We start from the raw sequence: 9,034 nt of genomic DNA on the forward strand, positions 1-9,034 counted from the left end.
ATCAATAGGACCCCGTTTCGAACGTGGCCGGTCGAACACAAGGCCGTTTCCTCCGTTGTGCGGTACGCCAGGCCTTGTTTCCATCGCATGTTCCATCCAGGCCCCCCCCCGATGAACACGACCACGCATTTCGTTTTGACCCAGCCGGTTGGCTCCCCATGAATACGACAACGACGCTATTTCTCCGTTCCGACCCAGCCATGTACGTATGCGCGAGTAGGCGTTTGAGACCCTGCCCATATGTACGTACGTGGCCGTATTTTCTTTCTTGCACCCTCACCACTATACGTACCTGTACATGCTACGTGCGTGCCTCTACTACGACATGTGCGCGCCTCTACATCTACGACATGTGCGCGCCTCTACATCAACCAGTATGTACGTACACGTTCGTGACCAGAATGACAACGCTATGTACGCTTCGACCAGGTGGGTCCCGACTGTCAGGCACTTCCTTGCATGCGAAGATGTAGCTGGTGGGTCCTAGGAGTTAGGGGGGCGAATCATTTTTTTTTGCCCGGACGCACTTCCTTGCGTGTGAAGGTGTAGCTGGTGGGTCCCAGCAGTCAGGGGGGAAACGTTTTTTTCGCGAAATATGGTGGCCCGTCCGGTGGGTACCCACTGTCAGGTGGAGGAATAATTATTTTGCGCGTAATAAGGAGGCACTTCCTTGCTGCGGCCGTGGACCCAAATATCAGCCTCTCCATGTACAGTCCACGTCCGATGGAAGCCGTTCCTTGACCATGTTGACCACGCCGCGCCGAGAGCACCAGGGCGGTGGACGACGGCGAGGCCTAGGAAGGGGACGACGTGGAGTCGGGGAAGACGCGGTAGTGGATGCCCACGCGTAGAGGAGTACGAGGGTTCACTGGTTCGCTGCGGTGTGAGGCTGCCATCGCCGCAGAATAACAAGGGGTGTGGGTGAGTAGAGGGATGGCCTGGCCAGCGGTGGGAGTAGTAGGGGGCGGTGAGGCCTCCGCCGCATCGCAGCAGGCCACGGGAGGTAGGAGCACGAGGCACGACCGGCGCTGGTTAGGTTGAAGAAGCACTACGGCCGTTGGATGGACATCGTACGGTCACTGGAGCTAGAATCATGCATATTGACTAAGTTGACAAAGCCCTCCGTCCCCGTCAACTTAGTAGGCCCACAAGTCAGCCTGCCACTATACTGGGTCCCAGCTAACAGGGGGATTATTCATTTTTTTTTGTGCGTAATAAGGAGGCACTTCCTTGCGTGCGAACATATAGCTGGTGGGTCCGAGCTGTCAGCGGTGGTAACATTTTTTTCGCGAAATACTAAGGCCCTTTCGGTGTGTCCCCGATGCCAGGTGGAGGAATCATTATTTTGCGCGTAATAAGGAGGCATTTCCTTGCGTGCGGTCGTGGACCCAGCTGTCGGCCTCTCCACGTACAGTCCACTTCAGATGCATGTCGGTCGTTGACCACGTTGACCAGGCCGCACCGAGAGCACCAGGGCAGTGGACGACGGCGAGGCCTAGGAAGGGAACGATACGGAGGCAGGGAAGACTCTATAGTTGTTTCCCACGCGGAGGGGAGTACGACTGAACGAGGGTTTACTGGTTCGTCTGCCGTCGTCGGAGAATAACAGCAGGTGTGGTTGAGTAGAGGGATGGCTAGGCCAGCGATGGGAGTACGATGGGGCGGTGAGGCCTGCGCGGCAGCACAGCCGGCCGCGAGGAGGAGGGAGCAGGCAGTCCCGCCGGCGCTTGTTTGAGCGGCTGGAGCAGCAAGAGCAGAGATTGAAGAAGCACGACGGTCGTTGGATGGCCATCCAACAGTCATTGCTTGTGCGTCAACCATTTTTTTCAGGAAAGCCTCAAATCTGTGGAAAACAGCATACAACCCATCTGCCATTATTTCTAATAATTTACAGCCCATTTGCTCATTCTTAAGGTTTTGTTTGGAGCTCATATTCTTTTTATTAGCATTACAACCCATATTGTGGCCACGGTTAAAAAACTATGCGAAATTTTGCATATTTCGGTGTGGTCCGAACTGTTTTTAATCCCGAAATTTCGACTCACATTCAAACTGATTTTAAAAATAAATGTAAATCAATATAAAATCCAACAAATTCTCCACGCATAAAAATTAATGTAATTTAAAATATCGAAATGAAAAAAAGATATTTGAAACTAATTGCCGGTTTGATGTGTTTTAAAAATGTACAGCCCATTTCTCATTACTGATAGGCCATTTTCTCGGCCAGCCGAATGAAGCTCTCCTCGTCTTGAAAGATTTGCAGTCCAACAGGCCTGACAAAGCGACTTACTTGGCAAATCACAAAAAAACTGGGTTGTGGCCTTGGACCCAACTGTCAGCTGCTACCTCTTGAGCACTGTGTTGGATTTCCCCAAAGAGGAGAGGATGATGCAGTAAAGTAGCGTAAGTATTTCCCTCAGTTTTTGAGAACCAAGGTATCAATCCAGTAGAAAACCACGCACAAGTCCCTCATACCTACACAAAATGATAGCAACTCGCAACCAACGCTTAGGGGTTGTCAATCCCTTCACGGTCACTTACGAGAGTGAGATCTGATAGAGATAATATTTTTGGTATTTTTGATAGATAGATGCAAGGTAAAAAGTAAAGGCAAAGTAAAAACAAAGCAAGTAAATAAAGTGATATAGATTGATATGATGAGAATAGACCCGGGGGCCATAGGTTTCACTAGTGGCTTCTCTCAAGAGCATAAGTATTCTACGGTGGGTGAACAAATTACTGTTGAGCAATTGACAGAATTGAGCATAGTTATGAGTATATCTAGGCAATGATCATGTATATAGGCATCACGTCCAAAACAAGTAGATCGAAACGATTCTGCATCTACTACTATTACTCCACTCATCAACCGCTATCCAGCATGCATCTAGAGTATTAAGTAAAAACATAGTAACGCCGTAAGCAAGATGACATGATGTAGAGGGATAAATTCATGCAATATGATAAAAACCCCATCTTGTTATCCTCGATGGCAACAATACAATACGTGCCTTGCAACTCTTTCTGTCACTGAGTAAGGACACCGCAAGATTGAACCCAAAGCTAAGCACTTCTCCCATTGCAATAACTACCAATCTAGTTGGCCAAACCAAAAAGGATAATTCGAAGAGACTTGCAAAGATAACTCAATCATACATAAAAGAATTCAGAGAAGAATCAAATATTTTCCATAGATAATACTGGATCATAAACCCCCAATTCATCGGTCTCAACAAACACACCCCAAAAAAAATATTACATCGAATAGATCTCCACGAGAGAGGGGGAGAACATTGTATTGAGATCCAAAAAGAGAGAAGAAGCCATCTGGCTAGTAGCTATGGACCCGAAGGTCTGAAGTAAACTACTCACACTTCATCGGAGGGGCTATGGTGATGATGTAGAAGCCCTCCATGGTGAATGCCCCCTCCGGCGGAGCTCCGGAACAGGCCCCAAGATGGGATCTCGTGGATACAGAAGGTTGCGGCGGTGGAATTAGGTTTTTGACTCCTGTTCTGATCGTTCGGGGATACGTAGGTATATATAGGAGGAAGGAGTACGTCGGTGGAGCTTCGAGGGGCCCACGAGGTAGGGGGCGCGCCCAGGGGGGCGCCCTCCACCCTCGTGACCTCCTCGGAGACTTATTGGAGTAGGGTCCAAGTCTCCTGGATCACGTTCGGTTGGAAAATCACGATCCCGAAGGTTTCATTCCGTTTGGACTCTGTTTGATATTCTGTTTCTTCGAAATACTGAAAAAGGCAAAAAACAGCTATTCTGGGCTGGGCCTCCAGTTAATAGGTTAGTCCCAAAAGTAATATAAAAGTGGAAAATAAAGCCCAATATAGTCCAAAAAAGTAGATAAAGTAGCATGGAGCAATTAAAAATTATAGATACGTTGGAGACGTATCAGGCATCCCCAAGCTTAATTCCTGCTCGTCCTCGAGTAGGTAAATGATAAAAAAAGAATGTTTGATGCGGAGTGATACTTTGGCATAATTTCAATGTAAATATTCTTAATTGTGATATGAATATTCAGATCCGAAAGATTCAAGACAAAAGTTCATATTGACACAAAAATAATAATACTTCAAGCATACTAATCAAAGCAATCATGTCTTCTCAAAATAACATGGCAAAAGAAAGTTCATCCCTACAAAATCATATAGTTAGGCTATGCTTCATTTTCGTCACACAAAGATGTTCCCAACTTCTATACCCCCAATGACAAGCCAAGCAATTGTTTCATACTTAAATAATCTCAAACTTTTTCAACCTTCACGCAATACATGAGCGTGAGCCATGGATATAGCACTATGGGTGGAATAGAATATGATGATGGGGATTATGTGGAGAAGACAAAAAAGGAGAAAGTCTCACATTGACGAGGCTAATCAATGGGCTATGGAGATGCCCATCAATTGATGTGAACATGAGGAGTAGGGATTGCCATGCAACGGATGCACTAGAGCTATGAATGCTCAACAAAAGAAAACTAGTGGGTGTGCACCCAACTTGCTTGCTCATGAAGACCTAGGGCATTTGAGGAAGCCCATTGTAGGAATATACAAGCCAAGTTCTATAATGAAAAATTCCCACTAGTATAAAAAAGACAACTTAGAGACTCACTACATGAGGAACAAGGTGCTACTTTGAAGCACAATATATGAGACTCACTACATGAAGAACAAGGTGCTACTTTGAAGCACAAGTGTGGAAAAAGAGATAGTAGCATTGCCCTTTTTATTTCTTTTTTATTTTTTTATTTTTTTTAATTTTTTGGGCCTTTCTTTTTCTTTCTTTTTGGCCTTTCTCTTTTATTTTATTTTATTTGGGCAATGCTCTAATAATGATGATGATCACACTTCTATTGATTACAACACAAGGATTACAACTCGAAACTTAGAACAAGATATGACTCTATATGAATGCCTCCGGCGGTGTACCGGGATGGTGCAATGAATCAAGAGTGACATGTATGGAAAATAATGCATGGTGGCTTTACCACAAATACGATGTCAACTACAAGATCATGCAATGGCAATATGACAAAAGTAATGTATGTCATGATGATGATGGTGGAAGTTGCATGGCAATATATCTCGGAATGGCTATGGAAATGCCATAATAGGTAGGTATGGTGTCTATTTTGAGGAAGATATAAGGAGGTTTATGTGTGATAGAGCATATCATATCACGGGGTTTGGATGCACCGGCGAAGTTTACGCCAACTCTCAAGGTGAGAAAGGGCAATGCACGGTACCGAAGAGGCTAGCACAGGTGGAAAGGTGAGAGTGCGTATAATCCATGGACTCAACATTAGTCAAAATAAATCATATACTTATTGCAAAAATTTAGAAGTCATCAAAAATTCAAGTACTACACGCATGCTCCTAGGGGGATAGATTGGTAGGAAAAGACCATCGCTCGCCCCCGACCGCCACTCATAAGGATGCACAAGCCAGGTACACTTCATATTTCAAATTTGTTACATAACTTTAATCATACGTGCATGCTACGGGACTTGCAAACTTCAACACAAGTATTTCTCAAATTCATAATCACCCAACTAGCATGACTTTAATATTATCACCTCCATATCTCAAAACAATTATCAAGCATCAAACTTATCTTAGTATTCAATTCACTCAAAAGAAAGTTTCACATATCTTGAACACCAAGTATATTAACATTAAGCAAATTACCATGCTATTAAAGACTCTCAAAATAATCTAAGTGAAGCATGAGAGATCAAATAGTTTCTTTAAAACAAATCCACCGTGCTCTAAAAGATCTAAGTGAAGTACTAGAGCAAAAATTATCATCCTCAAAAGATATAAGTGAAGCACATAGAGTATTCTAACAAATTCCAATTCATGTATGGCTCTCTCAAAAGGTGCGTACAGCAAGGATGATTGTGGTAGACTAACAAGAAAAGACACAAATAATACAAGACGCTCCAAGCAAAACACATATCATGTTGGTGAATAAAAATATAGCTCCAAGTAAATTACCGATGGAAGTGGACGAAAGAGGGGATGCCTTCCGGGGCATCCCCAAGCTTTGACTTTTTGGTGTCCTTGGATTATCTTGGGGGTGCCATGGGCATCCCCAAGCTTAGGCTCTTGCCACTCCTTGTTTCATAATCCATCAAAAGAATTCACCCAAAACTTGAAAACTTCACAACACAAAACTCAACAGAAATCTCGTGAGCTCCGTTAGAGAAAGAAAACAAAAGACTACTTCAAGGTACTGTAATGAACTCATTCTTTATTTATATTGGTGTTAAACCTACTGTATTCCAACTTCTCTATGGTTTATAAACTAATTTACTAGCCATAGATTCATCAAAATAAGCAAACAACACACGGAAAACAGAATCTGTCAAAAACAGAACAGTCTATAGCAATGTGTAACTAACGGAAACTTATTGAACTCTAAAACTTCTACCAAAATATTAAGTCCTGGAAACTTTGTTTATTGATCATCAGAAAAAATAATCAACGCAAAATCACGTTCCTGTGATTTATCATAACTAAATTCGTGCGCACACAGTTTCTGTTTTTTCAGCAGAATCAAATCAACTATCATCGTAGGTTATCCTATAGGTCCTACTTGGCACAAACACTAATTAAAACATAAAACCACATCCAAACAGAAGGTAGATGGATTATTTATTCCTAAATAGAAGCAAAAACAAAAAACACAAAATAAAATTGGGTTGCCTCCCAACAAGCGCTATCGTTTAACGCCCCTAGCTAGGCATAAAAGCAAGGTTAGATCTCGGTATTGCCATCTTTGATTTTCATTTTTTGGCGGAGTCATGCTCGAATCCGGGAGGTTCTTTCCACTTCCCTTCATATTTGGAAATTTTTAGATCCAAAGAATCCAACCGCTTATTACAAAGAGTAATCAACATATTCATGCGGTGAAGATTCCCGCTAACACTTTTAAGAGGCTCAAGAGATTTTTGTAAAAAAAATTGTTACGTCGCAAATTTTCTCAAACACTTGGGTTTCTTCCTGGGTAGGATGCGATCCTCCCTTTTGGGGTAGTGTTCCCACTATTCCCTCTATAATTTCATGCGCAATATTGGGATCAATCTCAATGAAATTTCCCTTGGCAATGCAATCCAAGAGTTGTCTATGTGTCATATTTAACCCAACATAAAAATTGCAAAGAAGAATTCTAAAGTTCACCTCTAGGGTGCACTTACAATAAGATTCCATCATCCTATACCAAGCGTCTTTTAAATTTTCTCCTTGCCTTTGCTTGAAGTGAAGAACTTCAAACTTGGGAGACATAGGAGCGGATAAGGAATTAGACATGACGACAAGCAAGCAAACGAGCTAGCACACGAGCAAACAGAAAGGTAACAGGAAAAAGGCAAACAGGAAAGAGAGGAGGACATTGGGAACCAGAGGGCAAATAAAATGGCAAGGGTGAAGTGGGGGAGAGGAAAACAAGAGGCAAATGGCAAATAATGTAATGCGAGAGATAGGGATTGCGATGGATACTTGGTATTGTTGACTTGCTTGCGTGAGCCTCCCCGGCAACGGCACCAGAAATTCTTCTTGCTACCTCTTGAGCACTGCGTTGGATTTCCCCGAAGAGGAGAGGATGATGCAGTAAAGTAGCGCAAGTATTTCCCTCAGTTATTGAGAACCAAGGTATCAATCTAGTAGGAGACCACGCACAAGTCCCTCATACCTACACAAAACGATAGCAACTCGCAACCAACGCTTAGGGGTTGTCAATCCCTTCACGGTCACTTGTGAGAGTGAGATCTGATAGAGATAATATTTTTGGTATTTTTGATAGATAGATGCAAGGTAAAAAGTAAAGGCAAAGTAAAAACAAAGCAAGTAAATAAAGTGATATAGATTGATATGATGAGAATAGACCCGGGGGCCATAGGTTTCACTAGTGGCTTCTCTCAAGAGCATAAGTATTCTATGGTGGGTGAACAAATTACTGTTGAGCAATTGACAGAATTGAGCATAGTTATGAGTATATCTAAGCAATGATCATGTATATAGGCATCACGTCCAAAACAAGTAGATCGAAACGATTCTGTATCTACTACTATTACTCCACTCATTGACCGCTATCCAGCATGCAGCTAGAGTATTAAGTAAAAATAGAGTAACGCCGTAAGCAAGATGACATGATGTAGAGGGATAAATTCATGCAATATGATAAAACCCCCATCTTTTTATCCTCGATGGCAACAATACAATACGTGCCTTGCAACTCTTTCTGTCACTGAGTAAGGACACCGCAAGATTGAAACCAAAGCTAAGTACTTCTCCCATTGCAAGAACTACCAATCTAGTTGGCCAAACCGAAAAGGATAATTCGAAGAGACTTGCCAAGATAACTCAATCATACATAAAAGAATTCAGAAAAGAATCAAATATTTTCCATAGATAATACTAGATCATAAACCCACAATTCATCGGTCTCAACAAACACACCGCAAAAAAAATATTACATCGAATAGATCTCCACGAGAGAGGGGGAGAACATTGTATTGAGATCCAAAAAGAGAGAAGAAGCCATCTAGCTACTAGATATGGACCCAAAGGTCTGAAGTAAACTACTCACACTTCATCGGAGGGGCTATGGTGATGATGTAGAAGCCCTCCGTGGTGGATGCCCCCTCCGGCGGAGCTCTGGAACAGGCCCCAAGATGGGATCTCGTGGATACAGAAGGTTGCGGCGGTGGAATTAGGTTTTTGGCTCCTGTTCTGATCGTTCGGGGATACGTAGGTATATATAGGAGGAAGGAGTACGTCGGTGGAGCTCCGAGGGGCCCACGAGGAAGGGGGCGCGCCCAGGGGGGCGCCCTCCACCCTCGTGACCTCCTCGGAGACTTATTGGAGTAGGGTCCAAGTCTCCTGGATCACGTTCGGTTGGAAAATCACGACCCCGAAGGTTTCATTCCGTTTGGACTCTGTTTGATATTCTGTTTCTTCGAAATACTGAAAAAGGCAAAAAACAGCTATTCTGGGCTGGGCCTCCAGTTAATAGG

Source organism: Triticum aestivum, chromosome 7B (genome assembly GCF_018294505.1).
Source record: "Triticum aestivum cultivar Chinese Spring chromosome 7B, IWGSC CS RefSeq v2.1, whole genome shotgun sequence".
Lineage (NCBI taxonomy): Eukaryota > Viridiplantae > Streptophyta > Magnoliopsida > Poales > Poaceae > Triticum > Triticum aestivum.